The following is a 19,996-nucleotide window of genomic DNA, read 5'->3' as shown; positions in this document are numbered from 1 at the left end:
GACCAGGTGCAACTAATCTACTGGCATTGTAGTTGATAAACTTGATCTTGGTAAGAGAGGTCAAGCCTGGAGGTGAAGATGAGAATCATTAGGGCCTCCCCTGGTGGCGCAGGCAGTTGAGTGCCACTCTGTGAAGCTGTCCACAGCCTCTGCAGTGCTGGTTCGATCCTGGCCGGCCTGCAGGGGTCCCACATGGCACAGCAGACCTCTCCTGCTTGCCCACTGCTCCCCTCAGCAGTGTATTTCAGTCTGCCAGTTCTGTTCCCCGCTCTGTCTCTGGTGAATCCTCTCACCCTCCCATGCATCTGGCTTGTACCCTGGTTCTTGTATAAATAATAATTTTTTTTTTTTTAAAAAGGATGAGAATCATTAGCATTGAGATGATGAAAGTGAACGTGGCAGAAAAGACTGAGAAATAAACCCAAGGTGGTGCTTACAATTAGGACCTTAGAAGAAGAAAGATTTCTTTACATTTACATTGAGCACATATTTAGTGAGTATTGGCTATGTTGCAGGTACTGTGAATACAATGTGAACACAAAACAACATGGTCCCTGCCCTTGATCATACAGTCTAATGGGGCAGACAAAAATTAACAAATAAATAATGGGGAAATTACATTTCCACTGACATTCAGAGTCAAAGATTGTAGTCTAGAGAGTGGGGGCAGGAGAATTCTAGGTAAAAAGTGTGGTTTGTGCAGAGGCCAGGTAGCAGAAGAGAACCCATTCTGCTTAAGGAACTGAAAGATGAGTGTGACCGAATGACCCTGTTGCAAGAGAAAATGGGGTGAGGTGAAGGGAGAAAAACTGGCATTTCACAGATGCAGCAGGACCTCGATCTCAAGTGCTGTTGTAAAGCTTTTGAGCAGGAAGGTGCTTTACTTCACATTTTAAGCAGATCACTTTGCTTCATTGTGGAGAATGGATTTGGGCTAGAGCATAGGATGTGTTAAGGAGAGGCATGGAGACCAATTAAAATACTCTTGCAGGAGAGCTACACTAAAATGGTGGTAGTAGATCTGTCTTGAGACTGAGGATGGCTCTGGTGTTTCTCCTAGTAATCTGCTCTGGTCCTTCCTAGCCTTCAATATGGGTTTCTTTATTTCCTCTATCATGTGACATGTTAACACTTCCAGTTTATCATCTGCGTCCCTTATGCCTGTGAATTCCTTAGGCAAGAGTAGGCACTTTCTTTTACTGTGCCTATAGTAAAAGATCAGTAAATGTTGAATACACTTAAAAAAGGTTTAATCTATGGTTGGGTTTAGACTGACTGTAGTGGTCTTGTTTTATTCCTTGAGAGGAAAATCTATGACTTGGGTTGGCTGGTGGCAGTGCTATAAGAGGTTATGTTGGGCCTCCCCGGTGGCGCAGCTGTTGGTTGAGCGCTGGGTTGCGAAGCTGCCGCAGCCTCTGCAGCACTGGTTCCATCCCTGGCTGCTCCCCAGCCACCGGAAGAGGATCCCACATGGCGCGCAGACCTCTCCTGCCGCCCGCTGCTCCCCTCAGCAGTGTACTTCCTTCTGCCTGCTCTGCTCCCCGCTCTGGCTCTGGTGAATTCTCTCACCCTCGCACGCTTCTGACTGTACTCAGTGCTTGTATGTATGTATGTATGTATGTATAAATAAATAAATAAATCTTTAAAAAAAAAAGGAGTTTAAAGAGAAGGTTATGCTGACCAGAGCTCTTATGGCATTCAGAGGTATTTTTAAGTGTCTAACCTTTGCAAGGTCTACATGATTTCCTCAGCAGAATTAGAAGTGGGCATTAGAAACCAATGGAGGAGACCCTGTGAAGAATGACCAGCACTGATTTCCAGTGCAGTTGAGCCGGCAAGAGTGTAAAAATATTTCCTTTTTCTTGCTTTCTCTGCCTGTAGTTTCAGCAGAGGTAACAGCAGAAATCAAATTACAAGAAAGTAGGAGTGAATGCATATTGATGAGTGGTGACAGTAAATGTAGACCAGTCCTTGAGAAGTCATTGTGGATAAGAGAAAGGACATTGGGGGTAGCTCAGGGAAGTATTTTTTAGAATAGGAAAAAGCAGAGCCTATTACTGGTAAGCAATAGAGTGTGGCCTATGAGAGCCAGGGAAGTAAAGTGATTAGAGTCTGTGTGGGGGGGACAGTAAGGAGAGGGTTTCTGGTACCCAGGACATTGCAACTGTCCCATTGAAAGGGGTAGTTATCTGCAGTTACAATTTTGCTACTTGGATGTGATCACTCAGTGGTGGCAGAGGATCCTGTTTTACCACAGAAGTCAGAAATCTTGATTTTCAAGAAAATTTTCCTGGTTTTTTAAGGTTGGCAATTCAAGTTTAACAGTCTGGTTTTTTGGGGGGAGGGGAAGGACAAAACCCTCATCTCTAGGTGCAGGTTGTCCTGAAGTTACCTTGGAAAAAATGGCTAGCAGAGTCAGTTGGTAAGTGTGAAAGAGTGTCTGTGAACAGGCTTCCAAAGCTATGGAAAGGGACAGAATTAAGGGCCTACAAGTGGAGGTTTTTAGTCTTGAAAAGATGAAGGGGTCTTTGAGAGAGTAGAACAAAAGAAATATGAGGTGAAAGTGAGGTGGAGAGACCTTGAGACTGAGGTGTCTCTGAGAGGCTGAGACCAGGATTGTGTCTGGTGGTTAAGAGGGAAGTACAGGAGAGGAGTTGTACAGCAGAACAGCGAGGACTTCATCTGGCTGACTAGCTAGTGTGGGTTTATAATGATGGCCACATATTTCTGCATAAAAACACTCTTGAGGAATAAGGAGACTAAGGCAATTTTTGTGCATTGTTAAATAATAATGGGAGGGTTTTTTTTTGTTTTTTTTTTTTTAAGTAGAAAGAGTAACATGCTTATATGGTAAAATATCCTGACAGTGCCAAAATGTATACAGAGAAAAGTAATTCTTCCGCCCCAGTATTTTTTGTTTTAATGTTATAAATGAAAGGCATGGATATTCTGGGTCAGGTGAGAATTGCCTCAAATATTTTCATGTGTATGTGAATTAGGATAAATAAGCTAAGGGGAAAGAAATCACCAGTTGGATATGACTTACTGGTAGGCATTATTAAAAGTTAAATTGGAGTGTATTTTGAGAAATGAAAGAAGGTAGGAACGTGTATTTTGGAGAAAGAGGGTACTGTAGAGAGTAGTGGAAGAGTTTGGGAGAATTTAGAACACCAGGTGACTAATAGAGAGGCTAGGGTAGATCATGTCAAAGCAGAGAGGAGCCCAAAGCACTAAGCATGGGTCACAACGTGAGAACTGAAAACAATAGCTTGATTCAGATTGGGTAGGAAGGTGGAAACAGTTGACATGTCAAAGTAGACTGGGATCTAGTGATGTAGACTAGGATGGTAAAAATAGAATTCCTGGAAAAAATTGTTGAGTTTTAAACCAGAACCAAGCCAGCTGCATAACTTTTATACTGTTCTCTAACTTCTGAATAAAGTCTCTGCCGTTACATACTATTAAACCATAACAAGAATTCATTATGAACTTGAACCTTCTGTGGTTTAAAATGTGCTGACCTAGGGAAAAAGAATTTCCACCCAGGAGAGTGTAAAGGGCATTTACCCCCTTTATATCCTTGTGTAGATAGCACCATTGAATCTGAGGTTACGCTCCATCACACTACTCATTGAAAGTGATCTCATTAAAATACTTGCCCCAGAATTTCACCCTGTATTCATCTTTTCACCTTAGTAACTGTCAACTTTTTTTTTTTAAGATTTAATTTATGCATACAAGAACTAGGGGGCAGGCAAGAGGTGCATGCAGTGAGAGCATTCACCAGAGACAGAGTGGGAGCAGAACAGGCAGATTGACTTAAATATACCGCTGAGGGGAGCAGTGGGCGAGACAGGAGAGGTCTGCTGCACCATATGAGTCAGCTCCCTGACGGGATCAAACTCATGCTGCAGTGGCTGCCCATAGCTTGATAGTGCTGAGACTCAACCCCTTGCACCACCAGGGAGGCCCCAGTAATTGACAACATTTGACAATCCTAAAACCAGCCACTTTTCAAAGGAACAGACAAAATCACACCAAAATAAACACTGGGAATCTTACTGCAGAACTGATGCGAGCACAGGGTTGGGGGGGTGGGAGGTCACTGAGAGCAAGAGTAGAAGGACTGAGGTGGAGGATTATTGGTATTTTGGTGTTGGGTATGCTGTGGTAACATACTAAGGTGTGAACCTGAACTCCTGAAACATACATAGTGTTGTATACCAACATTATCTCTAAAAACAAAACAGAAACCAAGTAACTTCTAAGTGCTTACATTAGGCCTCTGCTAGATACTTTTTTCTAGCTAAACTTTAAAGCTGAGTTAGGACTCTCTTGCTTTAAGATTTCAGTTGCTTTCGTGTTTATTAATACCAGCTACTGTATGGCTTTATGGTTTTGTGAGCTCTGGTTGTCCCAGGTTCCTTACCTGCCATTTCAGGGCCCAGTCTTTATCCTTAAGATCCGAAGTGGAGCTTGAGCTATCACATTTATGTTTCACGAAGCAGGGTGGAGGAAGGGGCATGTTCTGTTGTTGTAGACACCTCTAGAAGTTGCACACAAAACTTCTTTCATATCAACTAGAACTTAACTTTGAGACTGGGAAATTTATCTTTATTGTAGTAGTTCATGTGCCCAGAAAGATTGGGGGTTCTGTAACCGTAGAAGGGTATGAATATTTGGGGACACCTTGCAATGTGCTTTATGTGTATGTTGAAAATCACCTCTGTTTCTTGAGAGTGTCCCTGTGCCTTATTATGAAAAGAGTCTGAACTCTTCTTTTATTTCAAGCCTAATTATGTCTGAGTTGCTGGCAAACTAAAAGATTTACTCATTTATTCATTTTCTAAAAATTTTGTTAGTGTCTGTTGTACATGCTTCCAGTCTTTGATATTGAAAAGACATAAAAATGAAATATCTGATCTCCTTCCTCAAGTAGCTCAGTTTGGCAGAGACATGTTTAAGTAAATAAAAGCTCTGATAAAGGCAGTAATGAAGGATCCTCCTTAAAGCTATAAAGTACTCCATTAGAATTTACATCTGTTGATCAGAGAAGAATGGTGTCTGCATCTTGCACTTCTTCGTCTTGCACTTCTTCATACCTTGGTCCTAACTAAACTCGCCACCCATGGCAGGGGCACTGTCAGTCCAAATTCAGATATCCTTTCTTACAAGAACTTAATTCTTCCGTGTCACTAAACAGTAAAAGCTTTCTAAAAGCAAATCCCCAGACCTGCCACAGTAAAGGGCAGTATGCATATACAATATACACATAACTATATGTACCATGCTTTATTTATATAATAGTCTTCTCACGATAAGCCTCAGCTTTCCAGAAATCTAATTACCTAGTTTCAGCAAAACTAAAATCTTGAGGGGACATTGTTGATGTAGCAAGTTTTGTTCATTGACTGAATTACCAGTGGTCTTTTGTTTTATTTTAATTATTATACTCATTCCCACTCCTCTGCATCTCTCTTCGGAAAGCTGATCTTTGTCTAGTACTAGTGGTTAGCTGTGGTATTAGTATTAGATATTTAGGGGATATCTATACAGTAAACTTAGGATGAAATGGAACATTTGTACAAAAAAAATTCTGGTCAGAAAAAGAGCTGCCAGTTTATGTGTATTCTGGGATAACAGTGTTGTTTCTGCAGTGGAAGTTGCCTTTTTTTCAGACTTCTTCGGAGTCATGTTTACTCTTTGATTATTTTACAACAAGCTCATTGTGGCTGTTGAGCCTCTTTTGTTTAGTTATGTGTTAAATATATGAGTTGTAAGAACTGTGACATATAATAGATTATTTGCTTTAATTACAGCTCTAAATTTTGTGTTAATTTTTTACTGTCTTAACATCTTAGATATCATTGGGACTGTCTAGAAAAAAAGGTTTTTTCTGGAAAAGAATGATTTTAAAAAATGAAAGTGGGAAAAGTAGATGTCATCAGGAGCATTTGGTAGCGAGCAGATGAAGTGAATTAATTTTTTTTTTAAAGATTTATTTATTTATACAAGCACTGGGTACAGTCAGAAGCGCGGGAGGGTGAGAGAATTCACCAGAGCCAGAGGGGAGAGCAGAGCAGGCAGACTGACGAAGTACACTGCTGAGGGGAGCAGCAGGCACAGCAGGAGAGGTCTGCGTGCCATGTGGGACCCTCGCCCGGTGGCCGGGGATCGAACTGGCGCTGCAGAGGCTGTGGGCAGCTTCGCAACCCAGCGCTCAACCACTGCGCCACTGGGTAGGCCCTGAAGTGAATTAAGTTTTTGATACTGATTCTCACAAGCTGATTGTTACTGCCTGTCTCTTTAGGAACTCTCTACTTTGAATCTATATGTTGTAATGATGACATCCCAGATAATATTTCCTATTTTTATATTTAAAAATGAAATTAATCCCTAGGATTTGTATTATCTTAAATGTACTTTTGATTCTTTTTAATAGAAATAGAAGATAGTTCTGAAAGTCATTCTTAAGCTTGTAGGACACAGGTCACTTCAGTTCTGTTGCTTTTTTTATCTTCATTGTTCTTGGAATTAGAAAGGTGTACTCTCATCACAGAGAGTTAGAATTTCAAGGTACAGGACCAGCTATGTAATTTGTGAGTTCAGTGCAAAATGAAAATGAGAAGCCCCCTACATTAAACTGCTAGGAATTTCAAGTCTGTCACATCAGAGCATTAAATCGTTGTGAACCTCTTCTAAGTTGGAAGGTCTTATGTGACTATGATATCATAGGCCCACGAATCTTGTCCTGCAAGGAAACCTTATGAGGTTATTGAGTATAGGCTTTTCCTTAAATAGATGAGGGTGTGAGACATTTATATACAACTGGACATTGATAAATTATTACTATATAGCAGGAGCAAAACCTCAATATTAAGAAGTAGATGCTTCTGAAGGTTTCAACGTTTATGATACCGTCAAATCTGCAGGCTTATTTAGACAGTATAGTTAAAATCACTGTCTCTTATTTGTGATAATCATAAAGGTAAAGGCATGGGTAGTTGAAATAAAAATTTTCAAAGAATTTTATCCTGAATTATTTCCCAATTCTCCAAGAAGTTTTTGTTTTTCTTTCATATTTGTTGTGATTTTTATTCTGGAAAATTTATTGACCTGGATTTAAATTTTTATTTTTCCTGTAAATATTTTGGGAGCTCAAATAGGCCTTAAAAGAACCAGCAGGAGGGACAAAGAGAAGCAGAGAGCCTTTATAATCGGCAGTTTACATAATAAACTCTTTACACCTGAGAATAGTGGTTGTGTAAGTGTGGTGATAACCGGTTGTTCCTAGGACACTTGGAAGAATAGACAGCATGTACCTGTTATTGACAAGCTTCTGTATTATACCTCTGCGTCTATAGAGTTTTTTAATTAACTACTTAATGTTAGTTACCAAATAGTTTTTGTTTTGTCTATCCAATATCACTAGTTATGACTGCTGATAGAAATAAGTGGAAGTAGCTAGCTCCTTAAGCTTGATTCTGTTAAATCACCTTATAGCCTGTGTGTTAACCTCTGAAAGTTACTTTTAGAGGGGCATATCTGTATCTCTTTTCATTAGCGTGCTCAATTTTGTGTCGTGTTTTAATTCACAGACGTTATAATGCAACCTGGACTTTGTCTCCTAGCATTGTAGACTCAGGTGAATACACTGTATATATTAGATAGCCAGTTGAAGAGAACTATTAAGAGAATTTATGAGCAGATGGACTATTAGTATGTGAAAACTAAGAATGTGATATGGTTAAGGGAGTCTGTAAGGTAAACAACTACCTTGTAGTAGAACTGCCCTTCACATAGCAGAAATTAGCTATGTTGAGTAGAAATAACAAAATCTAACACCTGGCTGAATTAAATAATTTGGGGATCATCTTTTACTGTTCTGCTTACTGTGTGTAGTTACCAGAGGGAATGCTGAATCGACTTTCTGGTTTTTGTCTCTTTTACTACAGTTCAGTATCTTAACGAAAAGACTTATCTTCCCTTAAATGCTGTCCTGAGATCTGTGGTATAGATACCAGTCATCTCTTGCACTATTAGGATGAAACAGAACATTCTGCTTATTACCTGCATTGTAGGTTATAAAGGTCTTTGCTTTATAAATTCAGTTGAGTAATCCGATAGCTACAGAATATTTGTGATATATAAGGCTCAGTGATAAATGAATAAGATATAATTCCTGCCTCTAAAAGATTAGATGTAAAAATAGTTATACAGTGAAAAAAAAAAAGGTGGTTCAATGATTGAGTCATTTGTTTAATAGTTATTAATCACCTGCTGCTGTGAACCAGACATCGTGTTTGGCTCTGTGAATTCCAAAATACCTTCCAGAACTCACAGTAAAATGGACAGACTTGGCATACAAAATTACAATTATGTGACTGTTAGTGGGGACTGAGAGATACCCTGGGACCCCCGAACTTGGGACCAGCCAGCCATCCATGCACACGAAAACAAAACATACTCAGTGTAAAAGAACTTTAATAGAATTAGTGTGTACAGAGAGAGAAGAAAGAATAATGAGTTTCCCGGTAAAACACCCAAAGCTGCCCTTCCCCTTAGGGGTAAATGTCCAGCTAAACAGGGTTCACCCAAAGCAGGGCTGCTGAAGCCCAAAAGCTTGCCACAAATCTAATGTACTTTCTGGCAGGGAAACCTAGGAAGGGGAAGAAAGAGGCCAAGCAAGTCTGGGATGAAAGGAGAAAAATCCAAGTGCAAATCAAGGTAATGGCTGGTGTTTTCAGCCTCTCTATATGTTTCTCACCCATGTCTCTTCCACCTGTCTACATGCCTCTCATCCATGTGTCTCCTTCAAATCTCTCATGCAAGTCTAAAGCCCAGAAGCAAGTAAGCCTTTCTTCTTCATGTATACCCTTTTCTGTGTCTCTCTAGCGCTCACCTGCTTTCTGTGTTGTATAGCTTCACCTGGCCACTCAGTTCCGCCCCTTCGTTCCCAGTAGCTAGTGCAGCAAGGCTGCATTTAAATGGGGGCAGGGAACACGGAACCCACCCTCCCCCTTTTATGGAAATACCACGGTTACATGAAGACATCAGTAGGGTGGCACAGAGGGGGAAGGCTGAAGAGGTGAGTGGTTTCTTGAGTGCTGGCGGGCACAGCCCTGGGTCATGGGAATAGAAAACATCTGTCTTCACGGAACCTTGGACTGAGTCTTGTATGAGTTTGGCAGATGGATGGGCAGAGGCCATTTCAGACAGAGGAAAGATAAGGAAGCGAGAGGGTGTAGAGTATGACCTGTTGAGGAACCAGGAGTAGTCTGTTGCCACTGAAGAGAAGGGCAATGAAGATGAAACTGAATTGTGGTTGGGGTTATGTTGGCAGAGTCTCAAAGGCTCTGCCTGGGATGCTTTTCTGTAGAATCTTGCTGAGGCTGGCTCCTTAATGACCCTGGCTCAGAGGAGCCTTTCCTGATCACCCAGTGTCAAATACCTGTCCAGTCACTTACTAACAAGCCAGTTCTCCTTTCTGTTTGTTTACAGAGTGTGTGCTTTACTAGCTGACAATTTTGTTTATTGTCTATATCCCAGTACTTGACTGCAGTTCCCTCAGGGTAGGAACTTGCTGTATCCTCAGAACCTAAAATATAGCTTAAAGCTGGCATTTAATAAATGTTTGTGGAATGAATGTAAGTATGGATTTTCTCAGTATGGATTTTGGATTTTATTCTCTAGACTTGTGGTTTTCAATATTATTCTCTAGACTTTTTTACACTGAAAAATTATTGGAGACCTCAAAGAGTTATTGTTTTCTGGGTTATGTCTATTGATATTATATCAGAGATAAAAACCCAGATATTTTAAAGAACATGAGTTCATTTAATCATTGTATTCATTCTTTTATGCTCACACAGGTAATATAGCCTCTACAACTCCGTTTTATGCAGTCATGATGGAATAACAGTAAAAAATTAAAAAATAAAAAAATGACTTGGTATTCATATACAAATTGTTTTGACCTTGACCTTGCACACTCCTTAAAAGGATCTTGAGGTCCCCCAGAGAGGGTCCCTGCACTAGGATTTTAAGATCTGCTACTATAAATAGGTGTTTTTCAAGCTTTCTGGTAACAGGAGTGCATTTTCAGATATCTTCTACCAGGCTCCAGTATATAGGACAGATTAGGGTAGAGTTGTTTGGGTTAAGATTAACCAGGTGTGTGGAAGGTTAGGGAGAAGAAGGGAAGGTCCCTGGGCCCTACTTTTCCCTTTCTTACTCCTTGGCCAAGTCGCTAAATTGACCGCTGGACTAATATCTCCACACTGGGAATACTGTGTGTGAGAGAGGGAGGCAGATGAGCATACTGTGGAGGTTTTCCACTCTGTTTAACTTTCAGTATTTTATTTAATGGCTCCTTAATATATTATAGTGTACTACATTTTAAGTATTGAAAGAGTAGTATTAATATTTTATCAAGGCTGTTTTCCTTAAGTACTTGATGGCTGGTTTGCTCTCATTTAAAAAAAAAAGTTTTAATTGCAACCAGAGCTCTAATTTTGTTTCTGAGGTTTACTTTTCCAATTTTGTGTAAGAGAAAAATTTACTGAAATTTGTGGCAACCTTGTAGAAATATTTGTCATTAAACATCACCTAATTCATATTTTTAAGACAGTTTGTTATCTTTGCACATCTGAGAGCATGTAATATAAAATTCAGTCAGTGTGCTGACTGAATTAGAAGACAGACAAAAGTTAGAAGTTGAAGGGAGGGCCTCCCTGGTGGCGCAAGGGGTTAAATCTCAGCACCATGAAGCTATCCGTAGCCACTGAGTTCTAGTTCGATCCCTGGCCAATGATCTGACCCACATGACACTTCAGATCAATACTGTCTTACCCACTGCTTCCCCTCAGCAGTGTATTTCAGTAGGTCTGCTTGTTCTTCTCCCCATTCTGTCTCCAGTGAATATTCTCACCCCCTTCCCTGTACCTCTGGCCTACACCCCAGCTCTTGTATGCATAAATAAATAACCAAAAAAAGGTTAAGGGAGTGTAATTCCATGCCAAATACAAGAAGAGTTTTCATGATCTTGAAGAATGGAGAAGAATGGCAGCTCGCAAAATTGAGACTAGGGCTTAGACAGTTCTTTAAGCATCCTTTCATTAGCAGATTTTAGATATCTGTGTGTAAAATGCTGTTTTTGCCTGCCTCACGAAACATTCTCAAGTTGGTCTACTTTGCCTACTATGTGGTACTTTTTTAATTTTTTTTTCTTGAAGAAAGGATCACAACAAATTTCCTGTAAGGCTTCTGTTTTTGAAACTAAATCCTGTCTCTAAGTTTTGTAGGCACTATCCTTTGGGAGTTTTATCTGACAGAAATATGAAGTGGCCACACTGGAACATTAACTTGTTACCATCTTATTTATTACCTGTTTCATTAAAAAAAGACATGATTGTATGTAATTACATACAGTGTTTATATGGAATACAAATACTAGTTGTATTGTATGCCTTTTAAGAGACAGAAGGAAAAATTGAGGGGTGCAGGAGAAAACATTAAAAATAGAGGACTGAAAAATAATGTCTTGAATTTGAAGTTAAATATTTTAAAGTATGATTTAATAACTTTATAAACTTCTTATAGAAAGAGAAAAGCCTATTTTAGAGTCATAAATAGGGCACATCTCCATGAAAGATAGAATGAGATATAATTGGACAAATTGTCTTCTAGATTAGGTTTAACATTCAAGAGAACTGCTTAATAATGATACCAATTAAATCCTAATTATCTTTAGAAATATAAAAGATAACTCTAACCATTTTTTCAGTAAATAAGGGCCTACTTTGATTCTTTCATAAGATTATTTTTTTTTAAAGATTTATTTATTTATGCGTACAAGAACTGGGATACAGGCCAGAGCTGTGGGGGGTGAGAGGATTCACCAGAGACAAAGTGGGGAACAGAACAGGCAGACTGACTGAAATACACTGCTGAGGGGAGCAGTGGGCAAGTCAGGAGAGGTCTGCTATGCCATGTGGGTAGCTCCTGGCCAGCTGGGGATCCTATTTGTGCTGCAAAGGCTGTGGATAGCTTGACAGTGCTGTGCTTAACCCCTTGCGCCACCAGGGAGGCCCCTCATAAGATTATTTTAAATATTCATTGTTTATTTTAATGTTTTGAATAGGTAGCATAACTTTTTCTGTTTTCTGCATCTCTAATTGTTAATATTAAAATATATTTTAATATTAATGTGTTCCCCTTTGAAGAGGGTGGATTAAATAAGGTAGGAGCAAGATCCAGAGATCTTTGTGTAAAACTGAAAGGTGCTAATGGAAAATCTAGGGGAAAAATTAAAAACCTGTCCTACAGTAAAGGGATGGGAGGAGATGGGCGGGGAGAGTGGGAGTGGTGGTGTAAGGAAGGTTTCCTGTCTCAGCTTGTCTTTTATTGGAAAGGTAAAATGATCGTCCCTGAGAAACTATAAATCTACTCTCACTGGATTTGGGATTGGGGCTCATACTACCTGGATGGTGCAAAAACCATCTAAGCCAAGAATTTAGTGAAAAGCGGTCTCAGGTTGTTAGGACTGAAAAGCAAACCAAATTCTCCCTGGAGGATTGTAGAAACACTTCAAATAAGCCACAGTGAGCTAATCGGCAGAACTAGAAAACCATATAGTTAGGCATTCAGAAACTGCAGACATTCAACTTGTTAGATACGGAATATGAAATAAATGTTTATATATTCAGGGAGCATAAAATATGCAAAGGCACAAAAGACTATTAAAATAATTAGCAAAATGAATTGAACAACGTATAAAGGAAATACTACATATTGAACAAAAGATTTATTCCAAGAAGCAAGCCAGGTTCTGCATTTAAAAAATCTATTAATGTAATTATCCACATGAACTGTTTAAAACAAACAAGAAATTATCATGCTAAAAGATGCAGAAAAAGCAATTATTAAATTTTAGCACTCTTGGGCCTCCCCGGTGGCGCAGCGGTTGAGCGTTGGGTTGTGAAGCTGCCCGCGGCCTCTGCGGCGCCGGTTCGATCCCCAGCTGCTCCCCGGGGCCACCGGAGGAGGGTCCCGCATGGCGCGCAGACCTCTCCTGCCACCCGCTGCTCCCCTCAGCAGTGTACTTCGGTCCTTCTGCCTGCTCTGCTCCCCGCTCTGGCTCTGGTGAGTTCTCTCACCCTCCCGCACTTCTGACTGTACCCAGTGCTTGTATAAACAAAAACAAACAAACAAACAAACAAATAAATAAATAAATAAATAAAAATTTTAGCACTCTTACACCAAATTTAGGATAGGAAATTCCATCACTTCACAAAGGCCATAAAAAGTCTATAGTAAACATCATTCTTGATAAACATTAAAAGCAATCCTTTAAAATTCAGAAATGATATGACAATGTCTCTTGTTTTCTCCTCTATCCAGCTTTGTATTGGAGCCAGTCAGTATGGCAAGGAAAGTTCCCATGCTATAAGGAATGGACATAATGGTTATCCTTAAGAGTCAATGTGAACGTTTTCATAAAAAATTCAAGAATCCATAGATAAATTTTTAGGATTTATAGTATAGCTGGCAAGTTGCTCAATATATGATCAATGTTTTAAATATCAGTACTATTACTCAAAATGAGTGACTCACAGTAGTTTAAAAAAAAAAAGCAACTTGGGCACAAATACAAGAAGAAAGGCAAGGTCTTTATATAGACATGTATTGAAAGACACAAGACCTAAATAAATATGGGCATGTTCACAGGGAAGAAGCCTGTCTCTTTTAAGTACATTAATAAACCTGCCATTAATATATAAGTTCATTGCTATTTCAATTAAAAACCCTGCAGCGTATAGTCTTACTTGTTTTCATGGAACTTGACGGGTCAGTTCTAAAACTTACTTGTGAAGCAACAGGCCGACAATAATCAAGATATTTCTGAAGAATGTTTGTCCTACAGATTCTAAGACTTAATGTAAAACTTTAATAACTGAGTTAGTGTGATGTTCAGGCAAGGACAGACAAATAGATAATGGAAGAAAATTGAGGCAAAAACCAGAACATACAGTACACACATAGAAATTTGGTATATGACAGAGCTAATGTTAAAAATCAAATAGGAAATGAAATACTTTAAATGGTATGAGGATTACTGTTTAACCACAGGGCGAAAAAGATTTCTTACATTATATTAAAAAACAAAAACAGAAAAGTCCAAATGGATTAAAAACCAAATTGTGGAAAGCAAAACTGAAGTCTTCAAAATAAAATATTAGAGTGTATTTTATGACTTCAGGCTGTAACTATATGCCAAGAACATAATTGTTGAAGGTAGAAGTTAATAAATTTGACTATATTAAAATTAAGGTCTTTTGTTTTTTGTTTACACTAAAAAGAGAGTGTGATAGCTAATCCCAGCACACAAATAGAAGGTATTTCTAATGCACACAATTGGCAAAGGTTTTTTTAAAATCACAGTAATACATACACACTCATATATATATATATATATATGTATGTATGTATGTCAGTGTGCATACATTTGTCAATGTGAAAAAAATAAATGGGCAAACGAAAACTATTTCATGGGAGAAAAGGGAAAAACCACTAAATATTTGTCAACAGAGAAATACATATTAAAACTACATTGACAGAATTGTCCAAATTGGGCAATATCAGGTATACCATAGCAGTATTCTGGCAAAGGTCAGCAGACTTTGTAAAGGGCCAGATAATAAATATTTTAAGTTTTCATTCTGTACAGTTTCTGTTGCAGTTACCTGGCTTTGCTGTTGAAGCAGAAAAGCAGCCATAAACCATGCATAAGCAAATGGACTGGGTGAAGCTGTTTCCATATAATTTTATTAATAATAATAGTAGCTTCTCCACCCCTGCCCTTTGGCACTAAAATTAATGAACCATTTCACCATATATCAACATGGATGAATTTTAAAACCATAGTGCTGATTTAAAGGTAGCAGAGGAATACATTTTAGTATGATTCTACTTAAGTAAACTCCAGATGTAGACTAAAGCAGACACATTTTTGGGTTTTACCATGGTTACTGGGAGTTGACCAATTTTGACTTGACACAACCTGTGTGTCTTTTGCCAAATTACCTAACTTTTAAAATGCATTTCTTATCTGTAAAATGGCGAGAATATATAGTACCTAGTTCATTTGGTTGTTGGAAGGATTATGTTATTATATGATGCTTCTACAGGTGCTTAGCACTCTGTAAGGACAACTCAGTTGCTATGCTTCCATCCTCCTATTTTTATCTGGCATTGCACTGCATATGGCTAATGTGGCCAGTAGTAAGTTTTAAAATCTCACACTCTGAAGTCTTGTGTAATATTTAATTTCTTTTACTTAGCACAATCTGTGGGACTGTCTTGTTTACATCCCCAAACTCACCGCAGCTTGCTAATAAGTACTTGACAAAATTTCATCCGCTGTCATTAACCATCCTCTGTAACATTTAGCATTGTGGAGAACCCTTTTCTCAGAACTCTGGCCTCTTCCATGTGCCACTCCAGCTTCTGTGACCTCTCAGACCCTTTGAGTCCCTCAATGTTGTTCCGTTCATTCCTAAAACTTCTGACTCCTCAGCCACCTCTAATGCAATACAATGCAATGCAATGCAATACAAGCATTGAGGCAGTTTTCCCCTCAATCTCTAGCTCCTCTTTTCTAATCCCTTCCGCCAAACCACTTAGAATCCTTTATCACAGGTATTTGTATTGACTGTCTCCTCCCTAAGTACAGTGACATCACTTAATTCATCTTTGTTTTTCCAAGTTCTGGTGAAATGCTTAGCATATAGTAAATAAGTACTGATTAAATAGAAGTTAAGTAAATGAATGCATTTATGCCTTGATTTTGTTAACAAAACACCAGTGTTTGCAATATTTGGCTGCCATAATAGAATGTTTAATCTGTTTGTAATTCTAACTTAGCTTTTAGCTATCTGAAACAGACATAAAAGTTTTTTCCTGAACTTTTCATTTCAAAAAATTGTAGCATCTAGAAAAGCAGAGGAAATAGGAAAGTGAATCCCATTAAGCCTGTATACCTCTTCCAGATAGAGCTAAGGTTAAGATTTGCCACATGTACTTTACCTCAGCATTGCCCTCTAGCCCTCAACACCAATTCCAAGCATTTTATTATTTTTAATTGAGGTAACAATGGTTTACACAGTATATGATTTAGGGAAATAGGTTCATAACTCCACAGATGTGTGTCACTATACCTGCCTCCAAAGCACCTACAGTCCTTTACCATAGGCCACTGAGCCCCTCTCTCCTTCCACCCCCATATGTCCGACCCCTCTAGTAACCTCAATTCTGCAGTCATATTTCTTGGGTTTCTTTTGGTTTAGTTTTATCAGTTCCTTTGGTTTCCTTATATTCCACATATGAGTGAAATCAGTGTTTATCTTTTTCCTTCTGACTTATTTCATTCAGTAATTCCAAATATTTTAAAAACAATACCAGACATACCATGTCATCTCTAGCATTCTTCAATTTGGATTTTTAAAAAATGAAAACTTTTTTTTTTAAAAGATTCATTATTCATACAAGAACGGGGGTACAGGCCAGAGGCACAGGAGGGTGAGAGAATTCACCAGAGACAGAGCGAGCAGCAGAACAGGCAGACAGACCGAAGACACCGCAGAAGGTAGCAGCAGGCAAGACAGGAGAGGTTTGCCACGCCATGTGAGTTGCTTCCTGACTGGCCAGGAATTGAACCCGTGCTGCAGAGGCTGCGGACAGCTTCACAGCGTGGCGCTCAACCCGATGTGCCACTGTGGAGGCCCAGAACATTTTTTAATATCATCATAGCACTATTACGATATCATACCCAGTAAAAACAGCATTAATTCCTTAGTACCATTAATTCCTTAGTACCAATGTATTATAGTTACATTTCTTCAGTGGTCCCTATAGTGTCTGAGTTTGTTTGCAGATTCAGGTCAAACAAATTCACATTTTACTAAAAAAAAAAAAAGAAAAAAAAAAGAAATGAAACAATATCTAGATTTTATTACTACTCTCCCATTCCCCCTTTTCTTTTTTAAATAACTTCCCTTAAGATTAGGGTTCTTTGTAATGAAACAGATTGCTATGTCAAATATTTTATCTTTAAGACTGCTTTGCTTTTTTTTTTTTGGCAGTCGTGTGTAATCAAGCACTTAAATATATATATGGTATTACTATATAACAATACAGCAAAATTGAAGTTAACTCAAAATTGAAAGGTAACTCTTTTCTATAATACTGTTGGGATGTCATCAAAACTGTAAAATTACTTATAGTCATTAAAAAGTATATAATATTTAATATTTAAATATATCTTTAAACATTTTATGCTTATTCCTCTGGAATTTATGGTTGTAAGAGGGAAACTGAATTGAGACTGTAACATAGTATGTGTGTTTGGAAAAATTTGCTCATGGATGAACTTAACTCTTAAATTCTTTGAAACAAAGTGGAGAAACGTCATCTGCAAAAAAAAGTTTCTTAGTTATATGTATCTATCAATAATAAAGATAAAAATGTCTAACTGTTGCATTTATATGAGGAGGAAAAGATAGAAAACCTGAGTTTTAAGAGGTTTCACCAGAGTATAATTTTGACAATTTCATGGAGTTTTAAAAAATAATGCATAAGAAATGTTTTGAGCTATTGGTATGAATTAAATAGCAAGATTTTTTCAGGGACTTCTGCAACAATTGTTAACTTTCTGTTACACTGTTAAAATCCTAATTGCAGTGGGGGTTGGTTGGTTGTTTTGTTTTTGCTCTGAGAACAGGAAATAAGTCCTATAATGTGCTACCAAAGAACTGAAAAAAATTCCAAGAGAAGGCACTTGGGATGTTATTTCCTAGTATGGATTTTAATAGTATCAATGCAGAAGCAACCTGAGATGAGGGGAGGATGGAATTGAGGGAGTGAGGCCAAGAATAGCTATTCACAGAAACAAAGAGCAAGGGGCCAGAAAGTTGAGTAAAATCAGCAGGCAGAATGTGGAACAACTTCTAAAATGACAGGCTAAGAAAAGAAGTTAAGTGGTATTAGGGAAAAAACAAACAAAAGGAAAACCAAATTGGGGGAGGGGGAATCCATCAAAACAAAATGTGAAGTACTGAACTGCTGACTATTAAGTAAAGAAAACGAAGACTACGTGTGTTTTGCAGTGTCTTGTGCCTATGAGGAATCTAGGGAAGTAGAAGTCAGAACTAACTAAGAGTACTCTTTTTTTCTGTAACATGCTAATAAATAAGACAATGATTCATTTTAGTTTTTGCACATAGTAACTAAATATTTCAGATAAACCAAAATCTAAAATCTACCTCCATGGCAAATTTCTGTTTTAACTTGATCTCTTGAGCAAATTTTAAAACTTTAGGTCTCAAAAGGTGACTTGCATTATCAAAGTCATAATCAAAACATTTTAAGTAAAGGAGTCCTCAGAACCTTCATGTTTGCAGCTGTTAACAACATCATCTGTATATTGTAAAAATCTGAAGATAGAAATTGTCCTTTGATTTTTTTTTTTCCTTCTCTTTTCCCTGATGATCCAGTTGTGGGGAGGGGAAAAAAAATTATGGCACTGAGCTTTGGTAAATGTAGTAAGAAGGAAAAAGAAGCAAAGGGATGATAACAGAGGTTTCCATTTAGTCTGCAGATTGGTTTTGGTCTTTCTCATCCCAAGTCCTGAACCGAAAGACTAGGTTTCTACAGTCTTGTTAGTTATCCAAAATGGCAGTAGCAGTGCTAGTAGCATTAATACAGAAACTGCCCATGTGAATTGTTTTATCCATGCTGATTGGCCACTTCATAAAGTATATATGTTATCTTTGTAGTTTGGCTTGATCTGTTGACTAACAATTGACTATTGGTAACATTTGAGAATCTCTTTAAAATCTGAGAAATAAAAGATTTTTTAAATAAAACAATTTAAAACAGAAAAGTACAGTAGCAGAATATAAGGAACAGTTATGAGCCCATCTTTCCTCTATGTCTTAACATTTTCCTCTGTGTGCTTCTGTTTCAGTTAGCTTTCGGTTTGATTGCTTCTAAAAGATCCTGTTCCCCTTCTGCTCCCCACAGAGGTACTTTAAAGAGTGTTTTCATCTTCAGGCAATGGCAGCTGTGTGGTCATCGAGGATCCTACTCCTTTTATCTTTCTGTATTCCATTCAGTAGCTTGTGATACTTCTTTCTCAGGTCGTCTCATGGTTGCAAATTCTGGTCCTTGCAGTTCTTTTCTTTGTGTTCATATTCTAAGCAGAAGAATAAAGGAAGGGATAAGGGTTAAAGTGTTCCATGCCCCAGTGAAGTAAATCATTGCCCGTTCAATTCCTTTTCAACGGCCTCACCCAGTGATTCCTGATTTTACCCTATTGACCACCTGAACCTGCAGAGACTAGGATATGCAAATTGCCACTCTCAGTAAGACACAGGTTTGATTCATAAGCAAGAAGAGGAAACTTGATATTTGGTGAGCAGCTAGCAGTCTGCCACGGTTTAGATATTTTATATAGAGAAGTTCCAATGTAGTTGAAGCCCTTTCCTCTTTCCTCAAAAATAACTGTAATATGAATCTGGTATTTTATTCTCATGTATATTATCCTATCTTTACAATGTATGCTTATGTCTATGAATAATATGTCTTATTTTCTATACTTTAAAACTATACATAAATGGAATGTACTCTACATATTTTGCATAGTTTTTTTTCCATTTAACATTTTTACCCTTATTGATGCACATAGTTCTGTTTAATTGTAACTGCTATATGTCTAGAAGTAGGATTATGATATGCTAATGTTTTCTTCAGTTTTATTAGAAATTGCCAGATTGCTCTCCAAAGTAGCCATGCCAGATTACACTTGGAACAACATTGTGTATGAGTGTTCCCTCTCTTTATTCCTTACTAACACCTGTATTTTGGCCATTCTGCTAAGGTCATTGGCTGTTTGTAATTTGTCTACTCATACCTTTCAGCCATTTTTCATTTGTTTTGA

General features: G+C 38.2%; 1 protein-coding gene across 3 annotated transcripts in view; it reads left to right on the top strand.

Annotated features, from left to right (window-relative positions):
* The window catches only part of GALNT1 (polypeptide N-acetylgalactosaminyltransferase 1), a 96,384-nt gene that overhangs the window by 7,417 nt on the left and 68,971 nt on the right, over window positions 1-19,996 (top strand). The window contains exon 1 of one of the 3 annotated variants that reach the window (XM_054694097.1): window positions 8,711-8,727. The exons of the other annotated variants lie outside the window; for them this stretch is intronic. The gene's annotated coding sequence lies outside the window, so the exon portion shown is untranslated. Of the gene's footprint in view, window positions 1-8,710; window positions 8,728-19,996 lie in introns of those variants that run through there. 3 annotated transcript variants of the gene reach the window in all.

Source organism: Talpa occidentalis, unplaced genomic scaffold, assembly GCF_014898055.3.
Source record: "Talpa occidentalis isolate TD23 unplaced genomic scaffold, MPIMG_talOcc4v2.1 talOcc4.13, whole genome shotgun sequence".
Lineage (NCBI taxonomy): Eukaryota > Metazoa > Chordata > Mammalia > Eulipotyphla > Talpidae > Talpa > Talpa occidentalis.
The sequence above is the reverse complement of the archived record's forward strand: the minus strand, read 5'-3'. Positions and strand labels throughout refer to the sequence as shown.